Source organism: Cricetulus griseus, chromosome 8, assembly GCF_003668045.3.
Source record: "Cricetulus griseus strain 17A/GY chromosome 8, alternate assembly CriGri-PICRH-1.0, whole genome shotgun sequence".
In the NCBI taxonomy this organism is placed as follows: Eukaryota; Metazoa; Chordata; class Mammalia; order Rodentia; family Cricetidae; genus Cricetulus; species Cricetulus griseus.
This window is the reverse complement of record NC_048601.1, coordinates 5,273,950-5,290,620: the sequence shown is the minus strand read 5'-3', so window position 1 is coordinate 5,290,620 and position 16,671 is coordinate 5,273,950. Positions and strand designations below refer to the sequence as shown.

General features: G+C 42.3%; 1 protein-coding gene across 6 annotated transcripts in view; it reads right to left on the bottom strand.

Moving 5' to 3' along the window:
* Sox5 (SRY-box transcription factor 5) overlaps window positions 1-16,671 on the bottom strand; it is a 970,651-nt gene that overhangs the window by 508,790 nt on the left and 445,190 nt on the right. The window lies entirely within an intron of this gene.

The window sequence follows — 16,671 nt, the reverse complement described above, 5'->3', positions numbered from 1 at the left end:
CTACCCTAATCGTCTGCCATTGCCATTGTTCCCTTCGTTCCATTTTTACTCTGCAGAAATATATTTCACTCGCACTAATTACTGTTTGTATACAGTTCTGTTAATTATAGATGTTACAGCCTTTGTTTTTTTTTTCCCATTTCTTATCTCCTCATCCAATCCACACATCACCCATTCTGTCACCAAGGAAAGTTATTCGATGCCAGAAAAGCAAACAAAAAAAAATGTGCCTTTGTTTGGATAAAGCAAGCTAAGTCTACAGAACTGCTCATAACCTGAAGACAGTCTAGAAACTGCACACATCCTACGCTATGGATGTGTGTCACAACTTAGCTCTCCCGTCACTGGTCCCCCAGCTAGCTTTCCAGGCGACAGGGAGGAAGAAAAAGTTTAAAAATCCACATATTTATTATTTGCTAGTGAATCGAGCAACCAGGAGGCTGAATGGTTTACAAGTCTTCCCTAACGTCAGGAAGCAACCGTCACACTTGGCTCTCACCTGCTACAGCTCTAAAAGGCTTGAGAAAGTTCTGCCCACCAATGTGAATTAAAGGAAGAAACTATTTTCCTACTTGAGTTCTTCCTTTCTAGGGATAAGTAGCAGCTTCATGAACCAGAAAAATATTGTGTAATGAAGGGAAAAGCACTCTCAGTGTTCATTTAGGTAATAGACATTCTATTGACAGTGGGCATGTTACACACTCATTATTAACATTTAAAGACTGGACTCTAGTTTCTAGCTTACTCTGGCTAGTGATAAGTTTAAAGATAGTTTCCACCCCATAGGTCATCCATCCTGTGCAACTTCTCTTATGCCCATTGTTCTTAACAGTAGCACCTTCAGGCCTAATATTAGAGTAGCATTTTATACAACCAAAAATCAATCTTTATCTCGGAGGTTTTATTACGTAATTGTTAGACATTGTTGTCTTAAACATTAGATTTGGGGAATGAGTCTTAATCGCAGGTAGTCTGCTTCTTCTATCACCACTTTTCTTCATTTGTTATTATTGATTTTAAGATGTCTTTTCCGTTCAAAAATCACACAGCAGCATTGGAATGCATTCTGCCCAAGTGGAAACAACCAATTTAAATGAAAGAACAAAATGTTACTGACGAAATCCAGTGAAGTCTTCATTTGGAAATTATAAACGCGTCACAGTGACTCTTTAATATCCTTATCCTCACTGTAAAGAGTGATGCACTACTGAGATTTTCTCTGAAGGCATTCACAAAATGAACATTTATGCACAGAGATTTTCTTTATGGGAAACAGTCAAGGTGGCCCTAATCCTAGAGAACACTTTCTCAAAGTGAGAGCATCCCTCCATCCATCACCAGCGTCTGTACACAAGCCTCAGGCTCGCTGCATCTCAGATCCACTAGGGGGACCATTACACAGTAGAAGCAGGCCTCTCTCACAGGTACTTCCTTACTTCCTCACTTAATAACACATGAAGAGAAACATTTTTTTTTTTTTAAATAGCAACAACAAAAGCCATCTCGACCAAATTACTGGTAATTTATTTTTACCAGACTGGATATTAAAGATACCTTTTCATTTTAAAAGCTATTAATTTAGAGTCCACATTTAGAAACTCTACGGCTCGTGTTCAAGTGTAAATAAATGAAGGCAGAGATAGATTCATTAAAGGACATAGTTTTTAAAAAATGTATGGTAGTCACTTGTTGACTTTGACGGGTTTCTCTTGACAATGCAATGTTTGAAGAATTAAGCATCAACATGGATTTAGAAGGGCGCACTCAGAATGCAGTAGTGGTGTTCATCTTTTTAAAAATATTTATTTTTATTTTAGGTGTAGGAGTGTCTTCCCTCCATTTAGTATGTGTACCACCTGCATGCAGTGCCTACAGATGCCAGAAGGGGGCACTAGACCTCCTGGTATTCTTGGTGGTCACCAGCACTATAGGTGTGCTAGGAACTGAATCCAGGTCCTCTGCAAGGACAGATAGTGTTGCTAAGTGCTGAGCCATCTCTCCAGCCTGACGTTCTCATCTTGTTCAAGAAACTTGTGAGCCCATTTCCCGTTGCCTATCAGGCACCACATCCCCACCTAGTGGTCCTGGTCCCTTGATGACTTCAGAGCTTCTGAAGTCTCCATTGCCGCTCTGCACACGTTGTATTGTCCTACTGCTCACCTGACACCACTGCTACTTCTATCCCTAAGAACACAGAACCCAAAGTCTTTTCAAATCAACTTCCATGATCATCTTCTTGTCAATGGGAGAATTTTTAAATCTCTAAGGAAGCTTAACCTCCCATTTGATGCAGTTGGAGGAATTGTCATCCCATGACAACGTCATCACATGACAACAACACAAGGCAGGCCTGCTCACAGGCCAGGAGCCATCTCCACTGACAGCGTCTTAGTCAGCCTTTCCTATTCCAGCCGGCACCTCACAGGTCTCACAGCAAGGCTCATTCAGTGAGGTACAGGACTGACAAGACGGCACAGCGGGTAAAGGTACATATCCTGCAAAGCTGGTGACTCAAGTTAGATTGCTGGGACACAGGATAGAAGGAGAGAACCAACTCTAAAAGTTGTTCTCTGATCGCCACACACAAGCATACCACACACACACACTACACTACTACAGGTGAGTACACGCGCACACACGCACACGCGCGCGCGCGCACACACACACACACACACACACACACACACACATGCGCGCACACGCAGGCGCACGCGCATGTGCATGCGCACACACACAAAGGTAGCATGCACATTCACCTACACAATAATAAAATAATGTCTGAGGAACTAACTGGAAAGGAGCCTTGACAATCAGTGACCTTGCTCAGCTCTCATAGGAGAACACTGCCACACTGGCAAATATCTCCACTGCAAAAAGCATTAGGAGCTGTCCATCCACTCATTGAGCCTCCTGACCACGATGGTGCAGATTTACAGAAGCAGGAAGGCTGGTTCCTGCAACCCAGTACTACAGGGATAAGCAGCAGCAGTTTGGGTTCAACACGTCATTTCTTCAGGAGACTGACATGCCTCAGAGGAACTATGTCAGCATCCAAAGCCAGTACTCATGAGATGACAGTGTCTAGGAGACACAGAAAATGTCAGACATTGCGGCATGTGCCCTGGGTGATCCCAATTGCCTACGGGGGAGAATACTGCACTAAGAAGACACTCACATCTCTAAACTCGAATCACAGAGGGAAATCTGGAGAAGGCTTCTGGAAATAGTTTGAAAGTTAGATAACATCTGTCAAAGGCCAGTGAACAGTCATCAAGTGTCGTGATGCAGAGAGCACGGCTCACACAATGGGGGCTCTGAATGACAGCATAATTCTCAACACAGCTCCATCTTTGCCCTGCCAAGTGTGACTAAAACACTTCCTCAGAGTTAAAGCCATGTTCCAGCACCATGGACCACAGACAGCATAACTAGATCCACTTAGACCCTTGGTAATAATTTCAGCACCTAGGAAATCCATACCCATTCTTGGGGAACAAACCCATTTCTCTCTTAGTTAGCTCAAAACCAAAGTTTATCAAGACCCCATTTTCCACACGTGGAAGACACTGTTGTGTGGGTTACTGGGCTCCTTTGTTCTCTGCCAATCATGAAAACTTTAGTTTTCCTGTGTGCAAAACAATAGTCAAACTTTAGTTGAGGGCTTTTCTTGCTATACTTTCAAAGTTTTGGTTTTATTTTTGTTAGGTTGGTTTCCCAAGACAGAGTTTCACTGTCTTGGCTGTCCTGGAACTCACTCTGTAGACCAGGCTGGCCTCGAACTCACAGAAATCCACCTGCCTCTGCCTCCTGAGTGCTGGGATTAAAGATCTATGCCACCACCACCACCCACCCAGTAAGGTTTTTTGTTTTTGTTTTTTTTTTAACTTATCTCACTTTGTGGTTCTTAAAAACTCTTCAGACACATGGCAAATCACAGTCCCTTTGAAAATGTCCCTTTTCTTTATCAGTAACAAGTCACAAATTTTCGATTTAAAGTTATTTTACATTTACTCACTGTAGTTACTTTCTACTGATCTAAACTCCCTTCTGCTTTCTTTTGGAGGCCAGGTGTCATGTGCCACAGGCTAACCTTGAGCTCACTATGGAGCCGAGATGACCTCAAACTCCAGACCCACCTCTCCAGTGCCACACATCCCTACCCAATGGGGGAATCAGCATTTGGTTCAGGTTTGCCAAAGAGCCTTTCCCTTACCAAGGGTGGGGCGAGAGCCATGTCATCCTACTTTTCCATCTGCGTGATACAGTTAATGTTGCCAGTTATCACTGTCAACAGACACCTAAGGAACGAGGACCCACAGAGAAAGTATCAGAAACATCACAACTCTCTTCATCAAGACACATCTGCCAAACATAAGCAGGAGTGTCAAGATATTTAAGTTTATTTTGGTTTTCTTTCTTTTATTGGCACTGCTAGGTATGAAACCCTGGTCCTCCCGCCTCTGAGGCAGGGCTACTGAGCTATGGTACCAGCCCTGCACTTTTGTTTAAATAGTTTTACCATTGGTATTGAGAGAAAGTCCCCAGAGGAAGCTAGCTGGAAATTCTGCCATCTCAAATGTACACGTCTGGCAAACTACAACCAGCATACCTGGTACAGTCTGTCCTCTTCCTTGTTGATAAAAATGTATTTCAAGTTAGCTATAGTCACTCAGGCTCAAGGATAGATGACTTTGTGCTACAACAGCAGAGGTAGTGAGTCTGCTGTTCCCTCTCTGGCCCTTTCCAGAAGAGGTTTTCCGAGTCTTACTGGAGGATTTCCAAGAAAGTGTCATGCAGAAGACACAAAGAGAGAGTGTTACAGACTTCACACTCACACTCGGGACATCAAGTACCCGGGTGCTTATGTCTGAATCACTGCTGTTAAAAACACACAAATGATATAATTATATTATAACATAAAAAACCCAAAGAAATAATAGAAAAGAGTTCTATTAAAAAAATGGGAACAACTTTGGTCAGGACCTATTATATCCACCCCAATATTTGGGAGCTTTTTTTCCAGGTTTCACGTGAAGATTGAAAAGCATGAAAAATTATTTGATTTCCACCACCGATTTCCCATCTTATCAAAATAAATGACCTATTTTTTTTAAATAAAAGGTTTTACTGTCCCTTCTGAACATAAAGTCATAAGTAATGTAAGGTACCCAAGTCTTGATTTAAAAAACAAAAACAAAAACAAGTAACATTTTAGCTGCAATATAAAGGAGAGAAAAGAAAAAAAGAATGATTTATAATTGGAATAATTTGTACTTGAATATTTAAGAACTCAACATGTCTACTCTAGAAAAATTAATCAAAACAGACACTTTAAAATATATAGAATAATCAAAATTTGGGGGCTGAAATGGCAGATTGATATAACTGGGTTACAGTCTGGTCACCAAGATTGATATTTGTATGTAGAGAACAACTCTGTAAAGTTCAGAACACAAGGAAATATAGTCTTTACATTTTACAGTTTCTGCTGCTTTTCTGAAAAGACTACTACATGGAAACTTACAAAAAGACTTTTGATACCTGGGTCAAGTTAGAACTTCGTTCCACATAAAACAAACTCTATGTATTCTGCTGACTAAAGATGACTATTCCCCAACGCCTCACAGGGTTGTTGCTGCAATTACAGAAAGTAATGAGGAGGAAAGAAAAAGAAATGGAGAAGGGGGTTAAAAATGTAGACTATGAGATGTCTTGATTACTGCATATTCCCCCCCCCCCCCCGCCGCCCCAGGATTCCAGGGAATGACAGTGGAGTGACCCCTAAACGAGAGAACAAAAATTGATGCAGCCTGGAAGGCCCCTGGGAAGGGTGCAACTGAGGATGTAACTGAGGACTTTCATCTGGCAAGCTTCCAGAAGGTTCCGGAATTCAAACAGAAGCCAAGAGGGAACCATGAAGAGAGAAAACCTGACATTGATAGACTCGAGTCCCCACCTATCCACTTCATCACTACAGGCACGATGCCTGGAATCCATCCTGATAGCAAATACCAACACGCTCACCAAGTGAGGCCTTTAGCTAATGACACTGGCAATCCATCAGGAAGAAGTCTGTTCTGAAAGGCTGTCTGTTAAGACTTTAGAACTACAATGCACTGCCTTCTCCCGCCTCAGGAGTGAAGTTTGCCCACCAACAACATGTGTCCACAGACACAGAGATGACAGTCTCTACAAGATCATGTAGAAAATGAAGAATCACCAGGTAGCATGCCAACAATTATAACCTAAAAATGAGTGAGTAGATAATGGAAGCAACAGAATTTTTTAGAAATAAATCTCAAGATAAAATCTTCAGAGAGACTTCAAAGGAGAATTGAATTTATGAAATTAATTCTTCTTAGAGAAAAAATTAATCATCAAAAACCAAAACATTTTAAAATATTCTTTAAAACTAAAATCAGAGGGGATTGAAACATTGGCTAGTTTTCAGATTAAGCTTTGATGTGAAGATACAGAGGATTTGTAAGATTTAACCTACTCAAGAGCCATGAAGAAGGGTTGTATATCTGAAAGGAGACTGAGCTGCTCAGATAAATACTACACTAGAGAATTTACATGGAAAAATAACGATGTGTCAAAAGCAGGGGTTGCCAAGATAAATAAGTAAAATAAGAAAAGAGGGTATTAAAAGCCCACATAAAGAAAAGAATAACCGACTCCAAAAGGTCCATAATTTGCTATGTAACTATCTAATAAAAACTCTCAAAGTCAATGCAGGGCGGATGTTACTAATTGTTAACTTTTCAGATGAGCATACAGATAAATGTTTGGAGATTTCATTATGCTTCTGTAATTATGTTTCTCAGAAAAGAATGAAAATATCCTTCTATCTGACATTGTTCACAAAGAAGTATGCGTGTGTGTCAGAGACTGGGAGTTGGGAGAGTAGAAAGACAGAGAGAAAGATGGAGGCGTCCCATCTTCCTCAGTGGCCACAGTTAGTATGGACGTAAGTAGATGCCATGGATGAGCTGCTAACAAGGGAGGTGAGCGAAGATGGAAGAGGGGTTGTCACAAGTGAGATCGGATTGCTTCTGCCACAGCCATGGAGGCCAAGAATGCCTAAATTTGATACCTCAAAGACCTGAGATATGCACATAGCACTCACAGAAGAGATTTTCCACATAAGGTTGGCATGGACTTGATTGGCAGTCTGGTAAACTCTCTGGATCTGTCCCCAATATAATATTTTAAATGCATAAATCAAACAGCATGGAATGATGGAGGAAAATGATTGTATCAAAACAAAAAATATGCAGCCAACCTTTGGTGTACTAATAAACAGTTCTTAAAAGTACCCTGAGATCTGACACGGGCATAAGATGAGAGCTAATAGTATCTTATAGGTTTTTGGCAATAGGTCATACTATATAAAAATACTTCTGAACTCCAACACTCATAAAATTGAAAGGGTAGAAATGCGCTTGAGCTGCCTGTGCTGCCTTCAATCTAGAAATTAAGAAAAACAAAGGTGTGAAGCTCTCCCGTATCTAAACTCAGATTTCTTCACCAGTGTAACTATACTCCTCGTGAGGCATTTATGATGGAAAAATACCAAAAAGAAACAATCACTGAACAAATGAAAATATTCAGGAAGCACGTTAGGGCTCAACAGGGTGGGGAAGACACTTGTCACACACTGATATTTTTATTTCCTGAATATAATTATTTTGGAAATATTTTGAATGCTTTATTTAAAACTTAAAACTGTACCTATCTTGCAATATATTGATATATATGCATCTCACATAGATCTGTACATTTGCAATTATGTACATAAGATATAAAACTGTGGGTGATATATTTCTCAAACTTGATTCAATTGTCTAAAAATGAAAAATATTCTTCATAGCAAAGGAGACAATGGAATTAAGAGATGATCCAATACTTGACAGAATAGATGAGCCATATGAGAACATGCCAATATCCAAAATATTTAAGGCTTGAAACAAGTAGAGAGCAGGAACACAACCCGATTTTAGAATGAATGTTGACTATCTACTTCCTCTGGATTCAAACAGTCCCTCATGGAAGTAGAGGGGAGACTGACAAACTCAGAAGAAAGTCACAAGATCCTCATAACTCATAAGAAACTTGAAACTTCCGAGACCCCGGGGACTCCTGCTTGAGGTCCTTAGGCTGCAAACAGTTGCTTATGTATAGGAGACTTCCATGCAGCTGCCCGCAAGGTACACAGTTAACCTCCAAGAATGAGCATTGCGTGAGCTGCCACCAGTCCTGGGGTGAATATTTCAATGAGGTACCTGTCTTGAAGTTACCATGTTGCTACAAATGACCCCTCATCTATGCTCCTGAAAACAACGCCAGTACACTCACTTTTTTTCCAAGTTAGGTTTGAATGGAATAACTATTTTGGTCTGTCTGTGGTGTTCTGTTCAGGGTAAATGATTGTATGGGCATGCCCTTACCAGTTAAAAAAAAAAAAAAAAAAAAAAAGAACACAACCCTGAGCTATTATCTAAACTTGCAATTTCTAAAGAAGAGATATAGATGGCTAAAATAATCATGGTAAAATGCTCAAAATCTCTAATTTCTATGAAAATAGAAATCTAAACCACAACAAATAACACCTCACACATGACAGAATGGCTACCGACACAATGACTAACACAGCCCCTTGACCAAGGTGTCAACCTCTTTGTGAACTGTTAGTAGGGATTTAAATTAGTTCAGCTATTTGTTTGTTTGTTTGTTTTTCAAGACAGGGTTTCTATGTGTAGCTATGCAGATCAGGCTGGTCTCGAAATCACAGAGATCCACCTGCCTCTGCCTCCCAAATGCTGGGATTAAAGGCGTGCGCCACCACCACCCAGCTAGTGTAGCTATTTATGAAAAGTTTCTACCTATAAACTGAATAAACCTGAAGCTAGAACAGCCATTTGATCTAGTAAGCCTCCTTTTGTTATAAATCAAAAGGAATTAAAAGCATCTTGTCTAAGGGACACTGTGCTCTCCGGTGTGTTTGAATAAAAGGGAAAAAAAAAAAGGTGGTTTATATACACAATGTAGGAGACTGTGCCCTTTAAAAAAATAAAATCCTGCCATTCCTGACACCATGGATGGAGGTGACATGAGGCTAAGTGAAATAATTCAGTCACAAAAGACAAATACTACATGCCACCCCGCTAACATGTGAGATCTATGACATTCTATCGCAGAGGAAGTTACCAGAGATTGAAGGCAGTTAAAAGAATTAGAAGATGGTTTGCCAAGGACATAAAATTGTGGGTAAGAATGCATTTCAGTGATCTACTGTTTTACACAGTGACCACAGTAAATAATTCTGTTTATTTCAATGTTGCTACAGTATTTTAATGCGGGTAGAATAAGCTGAGGGGAGAGAGCAAGCTCTGCAATTCATTTCCTGATGCCTTAAGATCAAAATACCATACAGCGCACCACAAACACATGCACTTCTCTGTCAGAACTGAAATACTTTTGAATGCAAAATGTTGACACCTTCCTTCACCCTCCTTGAAATGATTGGCTGGGCTTGTTCTTAATGCCTTGGTCACAGGCAAGAAAATACTAAAACACATTCAACGTTTTGATGACAGCAAAGCTCTCAGAGGCAACCACACAATCACAGATAATTTTGATAAAGAGCCTAGGAAATCTCTATCCATCAGTAATTATCATTTTTAACAGTAAACAGGAGACTTCATCTGAAGATGAAAGCAGAACTCTGGGCCAGGTGGACTACCCCAAACAAAGCTTTAGGTAAAACAACACAACTGGTGTAGACTAATCCTTAACAAGGCAATTCCTGGGCCAAAGCACCTGGTGACTCTGTATTTTCTGTCTCTCCCTCTCTCACCCTCTTCCTTCCTTCATTTCTCCCTTTTTCTCTCTCCCCGTACCTGCCCTCTCTGTGTATGGAAGTCAGGACAACTTGGGAGAGTCAGTTTGCTACTCCCCCTTTGTGTGTCCTGAGATTTGAACCCTGGTCCTAAGGCTTGCTCACAAATGTTTTTATTTGATACCATCTTGCTTGCCACCTGGGACCACCGTGAAGGCTGTGAGGAGTGGCTAAGGGGAGAGGTCTACCTCCCACCCAGGGTCATGTTGATATCTGGGTTGGGCTACTGCCAAGAACCGTGTCTGGGCTGGTGGTCCAGCTGCAGCTGGGGTCTGTGTTAATGTCTGCAGCCTGTGTCACCTCAGGGGGCCTTAGGAACCATGCAACATGAAATCAGAGGGCCATGTTGAACCAGCCCCACCCTTCGATGGCCCAGGGAAAGCTGGCCTTGCCTCTTGCTGGACACTACAGCAAAAGACCTGGCCCTGACCCTCACAGGACAGCTGGCCCCTGCACTCAGGAAAGATGGTCCCACCCCTCACCACAGGTGAGCGTGAACCGACCCTGATGGAATGAATGGGCACAGGGGAGTTGGCTCTCTGCCCCCTTGCCCAAGACAGGTGGCCCCAGAAGTCCAGACTAACCAGCTCAGCTATGATGGGGGATGTCCTTCTGTGTGCTGTGAAGATATGTTCCCTCTTATTGGTTGATGAATAAAGATGTTTCGGCCAATGGACTGGCAGGATGTAGCCAGGAAGGAAGTATAGGCGGGGCTGCCAGACTAGGAGAATTCTGGGAAGAGGAAGGCATAGAGTGAGTTGTGCCACCTAGGCACAAAGCAGGGTCTTGGGTTGGCCCATCCTAACATCTACCCCAACTAGGACTTGCTAGAGCTCATAAGGGGCTGGTCCTGTGGAACAATACTTACAGGATCGCCATGACTTGGGGTGGCCTTAGGATATCTCAGAGGAGTTCTGGTTCAGATCCAGTGATGATGGTGTACCAGAAATCAGAGGCCTTGAACCAGATCAGTGAATCATTGCAATGAACATTTACTAGAAAAGTTGAAAGAACAAAAGGGTACACTGTCTGCCACACCAAGGCCCCCAATGCCACCATGACAAATGAAGAGGTGTCGAAGAGGAGGGAAAAGAAGTGAAGAGGCTTTTGTTTTTGTATTATTTTATTTTGTTTTGTTCTTGTTTTTGGTTTGGTTTTATTTTTGCTTGCTTTGTTTTCTTTTCTTTTGTGGGAGGTACTGCTGGGGGGTGAGGAGATGGTATGTGGGGAACGAGAGGGTGAGTAGAATTGGGGTGCGTGATGTGAAACTCCCAAATAATCAATAAAGAAGTTAATTTTTTTAAAAAGTCTGCTGAACACACGACAATATCTCTAGGCTATCCGGGCCACATTCTCCTTTCCCATTTTACAGAATGAATGCAGCTTCTTAAAAGCTCAGGAGTTGGCAGAAACCAACTTTAATACAATTAGGTAAAGCTGCAGTTCAAGGACAACCTCTAAAAGCCTGCGCTGCTCATCGTATCCCAGCAAGGCATTTCAACGGGTATAGCAATAGGTATCGGGGCTATTAAAAGTAAATGTAACTTCCAGTAGGCATGAACAATTATTTCACTGTCTTAAGCAGGCAGTGCCTTTCCCTCACTAAGATGTATTTGTTTCTATTTTATATGTATGAGTATGTTGCCTGCATGCTATTTGTGTATCAGATGCAGGCGTGGTGCCCTTAGAGGTCGGGAGAGGGCATCAGACACCCTGGAATTGGACTTGTAGAGGGTTGCAAGTTTCAAATATCCATTTTGTTGTTTCCCAGGGCAATGACTCTCTTTACTGTATAAATATCACAGACCATCTTTGGCAGTTATCATTTAGATATAAAGGAAACCATGCAGTGTGCCATCGTCCCCTTAACCTAGGGTCTGTGGTCCAATATCCCGTTGGATGGGCCACTGGGTACTCAGGAGCCCTGTGTCCATTATTCTTTTTCTATGCAGATAGGTCTGAGAAAATTGGAACTGATAAACTAGGTACAATGAGAAACTACAGCTACCAATTAAATAAAAAAATTGTAATATTCAGTAGCGACAGGGACACGACCCTGTCATAACCAAATGCTGCTCCTTTCACGTTCTTGGACACCGGCGACCGACGCCTCACAAAGGGAACTCAGGGTCAGAAGGGAACGATAACGCACTATACCCACCCCCTGGGACTTTGGGGATTCAGAAAGTGCTGTGTTCGTTTGCAGGCCATGCATTTTTACTGCTGTATACTTTTCCATTCTAAGACTGAGCTGCAGTTTATTTATGCATTCTGTATTTTTCTGGGCATTTCGGGAGTTTCTTGTTTTGGGCCACCATGCACAGAGATTCTCCACTGCATATCATTCAGTGAACATATGTATGTATTTCTGTTGGATCTACACGCAGAAGTGGGATTGGAGTCACAGACACACATTCATCTGCTCAGCTGAACCATATTGCTAAACAAGCTTCCTAAGTGGTTGCGCAATTTACATTGGCAGCAGCTGTGGGCTTGAGTTCCAGTCTCTCCACCACAGCCTTTCTCACTGTTTTCCTGTTGGAGGCCCATCCCAGTCAACCTCAAACAAGCATAGGGGATCTACTAAGCCGAGCCCACTTTACAAGGGTTATCTTTTTAAGAAAACACAAGTTATTAAAATGTGCAAAGCAAGAATTATTTTATTAACCAAAATATGGGGTTAATGTATTACCTAATGTCCATCCCCTAAATAACATGGTTTCAGTTAAATAAAGTATCATCGCAGCCTTAAAACTATCAGTTCTCAGTATCCTCATAAAAATAATACATTCATTTTGTGCATGTGATTGGGTGCTCTCGGAAGTCAGAAGAGGGTATTAGATCCCAAGTCCGATGCCTCTTAGGGAGGCAGTGATACTGCCTTGTGACATTGTATCCAAAAGACAATAATAAGTTAGGAAATCATAACATTTAAAAAAATAATCTATAAGACAAATATGCCAGAGAAGCACAAATAAGACATCACATCATTTAATATACGTGATCCCATTAGACATTCCCAATATGGTATAAGCCTTAATATCCTGGGGGATCATTTCAATGCAGGGATTGATCATGCTAGTGTTTTGCTTTCATTTCTCTCTGCAAACAAAAATTTCAAAGACAGAACATTTCTTAAGAGCGACCCCTAAAAGTGAGGTGGAAGTCAGTAGAAGAACCACAGAACATTGCAGTAAGGACACAGCGCGAGCTGGCTGGAAGCAATGCGATGTTTGCTGAAGAGACCTGTGAAGCTGCCCTCTAGCTGGGAGTTACTAGAGGTAAGTTCAATGTTGGAAAAGGTCAAGGTTGAGCTTGAAGCTCACCCGCAAGAGCTAAGATGCATTTGACCAGCACGTTCTATGTAGACACTGCTGCAGAAGGTCAGAGCAAGGCTGAGCAGATACAGCTTTGACAATGCATGTGACGAGGCTGACCTAGGTGGAGGGGCAAGCCTGTGGTGCTCAAGTCCTCACAGGAACTTTTGGGGAGGCACTGCTTCCTAGGCACTAGCCTCCTAATGGAAATTTCTTTTCTTCTGGATCAAAGCAAGCCTTCCTACTAATACCATGTTTTAACGGAAAGAAATGAAGAGGGAGCAAGCAGATAGCCAGGACAGTCAAGTGTTGGCCTTGCAGGCATGAGGTCCTACGTTCAGTTTCCTGAACCCGTGTAAAACAGCTGTGAAAGGTACCCAGCATGGGGAAGGAAAACAGCTGTGAATGGTACCCAGCATGGGGAAGAAAAACAGCTGTGAATGGGACCCAGCATGGGGGAGGCAGGGGCAGGTGGATCTCAGCTAGCCTGGCCTTATCCACCAACTTCTAGCCCCAGTGATGAACTCCGTCTCACAAAACCAGGTGGACATCCCCAAGGAATGACACCAGAAGCTGACCTCTGACCTCTGTGTATACACTGACATATATGTGCACCTCCACACACTCTAGCAGGCACACATAGGCACACACATAAACACACACAAAGAGAAAGGTAACTAATTCAAGATGGCAGATATTGCCACATAATGGGTCTTTCCTGAAAGAAAACCATTTTCTTTCTGCGACTTGTCCTGAATACACATACTGAACAGCATAAAAGAATGTCCTCTTCTAAATTATTTACAGGAAAGTTTGTCCACAAAACTCACTTGCAGGTGCATCTTCCCCAAGCCTTTCCCTTTTACCAAAACTTGCTTACAAGTTGTCCCTGTCAGTCATCCATCCTAGGGTTGAAGCCTGAGTAACCATGTTTTCCTGGGTGTACCAAAATAAGTTCCATCGGTAATAGGAATTCTTTCAAAAGCAGGGTGAGTGGGCTGGAGAGATGGCTCAGTGGTTAAGAGCACTGGCTCCTTTTCCAGAGGACCTGAGTTCAGTTCCCACCACCCAACATGGCAGCTCGCAACTGCCTCGCACTCTGATGCCAGGGCATCTGATGCTGTGTTCTGGGCTCCACAGGTACTGTGCCCAGTTGTACAAACCCACACTTCTCCATACATAAGTTAAGATAAAAATAAATGTTTTTCTAAAGTTGCCAGCTACATTTATTTTAAAATGCAAGCAAATGTCTGGAAGAATGCTGTGTGGGGTTCATTTTTGGACAATAGAATAGCAATAAGCTCATGTCAAAGGATCCTCTTTAAATAAAAATCTACCTCTATAGTCCTCTATGCTTTCTGCCACACTTACTCACAGTCTATCACTCCCAGACAGCAATGCTTCATGATGTGCCCACCCAACAGGGTGTAGTTCTTGTCGGCAGACGGGCTATGCATTGAGCATCCTCCATGAGAGTTACTGGAAGGCCAGAATCATACAATGCATGTCACAGAACATAGTAAACATTGGGCATACACAGTGGGCTTTCCTGTGACAAAACCATCACTGGTGAATACATAGAAAGGGGCGAAAAGCAAGAATTCTGGATGTTTCAGTAATGTTTTGGGCAAGGAGAACAATTTCAAAAACCAAGCATACAATGAGTTCCAGGTCATCCTGGGTGGAGACCCCCCTCTGTGATAGTTTGAATGTGAAACATTCCCTGTAGTCTCACACACTTTAATTCCTCATCTCCAGCTACTGGTGCTGAATGAGAGCTTGTAGAACCTTCACAAGATGAAGCCTGTTAGAGGAAGTGCATCACCAAACCAGGCCTAGAGGTTCTAGCCTAGCCTCACTTGAAGCTCACTCTCTGCCTGGGTATGGATACTGACACTCACCAGTCTCCTGCTCCCGACACCATGCCTTCCTTTCCTGCTCCAAGTCTTCCCACTATGGAAGACTCTATCCCTTTTGAACTATTAGTCTTAAACCCTTTCTACTTAAAGTTGCTTTGGCCAGGGTGTTACCATAGCAACAAGACATAAACTAAGATACCCTCAACAAAACAACCCAACATAAGTACTCAACTACAGGTTTCTTTGAATGTAGCAGGGGTTAACAGCATTCTCCATTATAGTCACTGTGGCTGTTCTTGGTGTCCTGTATCAACAGTTTGTGGGATAGGAGAAGAGAAGAGGAGAGGAGGGGAGGGGAGGGGAGGGGAGGGGAGGGGAGGGGAGGGGAGAGGAGAGGAGAGGAGAGAGGAGAGGAGAGGAGAGAGAGGAGAGGAGAGGAGAGGAGAGGAGAGGAGAGGAGAGGAGAGAGAGGGGGTGGAGACTGGTTTCAGAAAGCATGTATTTCCCCGGGACTTCAGCACCATTCTCATTCTAACCCCAACCCCAACCCTCTATTTAGAAAGTAGTACTGGAGTGCAGGCAGCTGTTTTCACCAAGGGTCATCCTGGGGATCTCATGAATTAATTGGAATAAAACATTTCCCAAAGATAGCTAGTATCTCCCCGGGTCTCAAAAGAGTTATTCAGCTTTATTAGAATTTAGCCATTCAGTGTATAGGGGCTGAGAGGATAGTGGTGACATCCATGAGGGTCGTGTCTGTGACATACATTCAGATATGCTCCTGTGTGAAGTAGGGTTTTGTTTCCCTGTGGATTCCATCCTGAAAAATGGAGTGACATCACGGATGTCCTCAAGCTCCAGGCACAAAGAGAACCTCTGTCAGTGGAAGATCAGAGACATTTTCTGATGATTATAAATATAACCAAGTTTTCTAAACCAGAGAATCATGAATGACATTAAAATTAGCCTATTAATCGTGGGTAACACTATGCAATTCAATTCTCCCGTTGAAAGTCATCTGTGAGGGGATTTATTACATAACCCAAAGTTTCTCTAAAGGAGGAACTTCGGAGCCGCTCACAAAAGACATTAAGACCCTGCGAGTAAGACAATGCAACTCTTCCATGCCCCCGCCTCCCTTTCAGTTCATTGGCATTGGAGCTAACTGGTGTGCTGGGGTTAAAGCCATTTCTATTTTTCAATTATGTTTGTCCCTTCCTTTCCTTCAGTGTTTAAATGACTTGGTATCTTCCGCATCTTCAAAACAAGACAGAATAATGAAAACATTTCCATAGCACCCCTTAACACCCCAAATACACAAGTCTAAAATTTTCTTTTTCTGATATATCCCAAGAGTTTTACTCTACTCCTCGTGCTGTGGGTTTTGTGGGGTCTTTTTTCTTTTTCTTTTTTTTTTCTGAACGGTTTAAGTAGATTTTCAATAATCAACAATTAATTATAGTCCTTCATTCCATTGTGCTAGACCTGGAAGTGTCCCAAGATAGAACATCAATCGCCAGTGCAATGAATTGTATGAGGTAAGTCCTTATATAAATTTCTCAGATTCCAGGAGTCTCTTAGAGGATCATCAGGC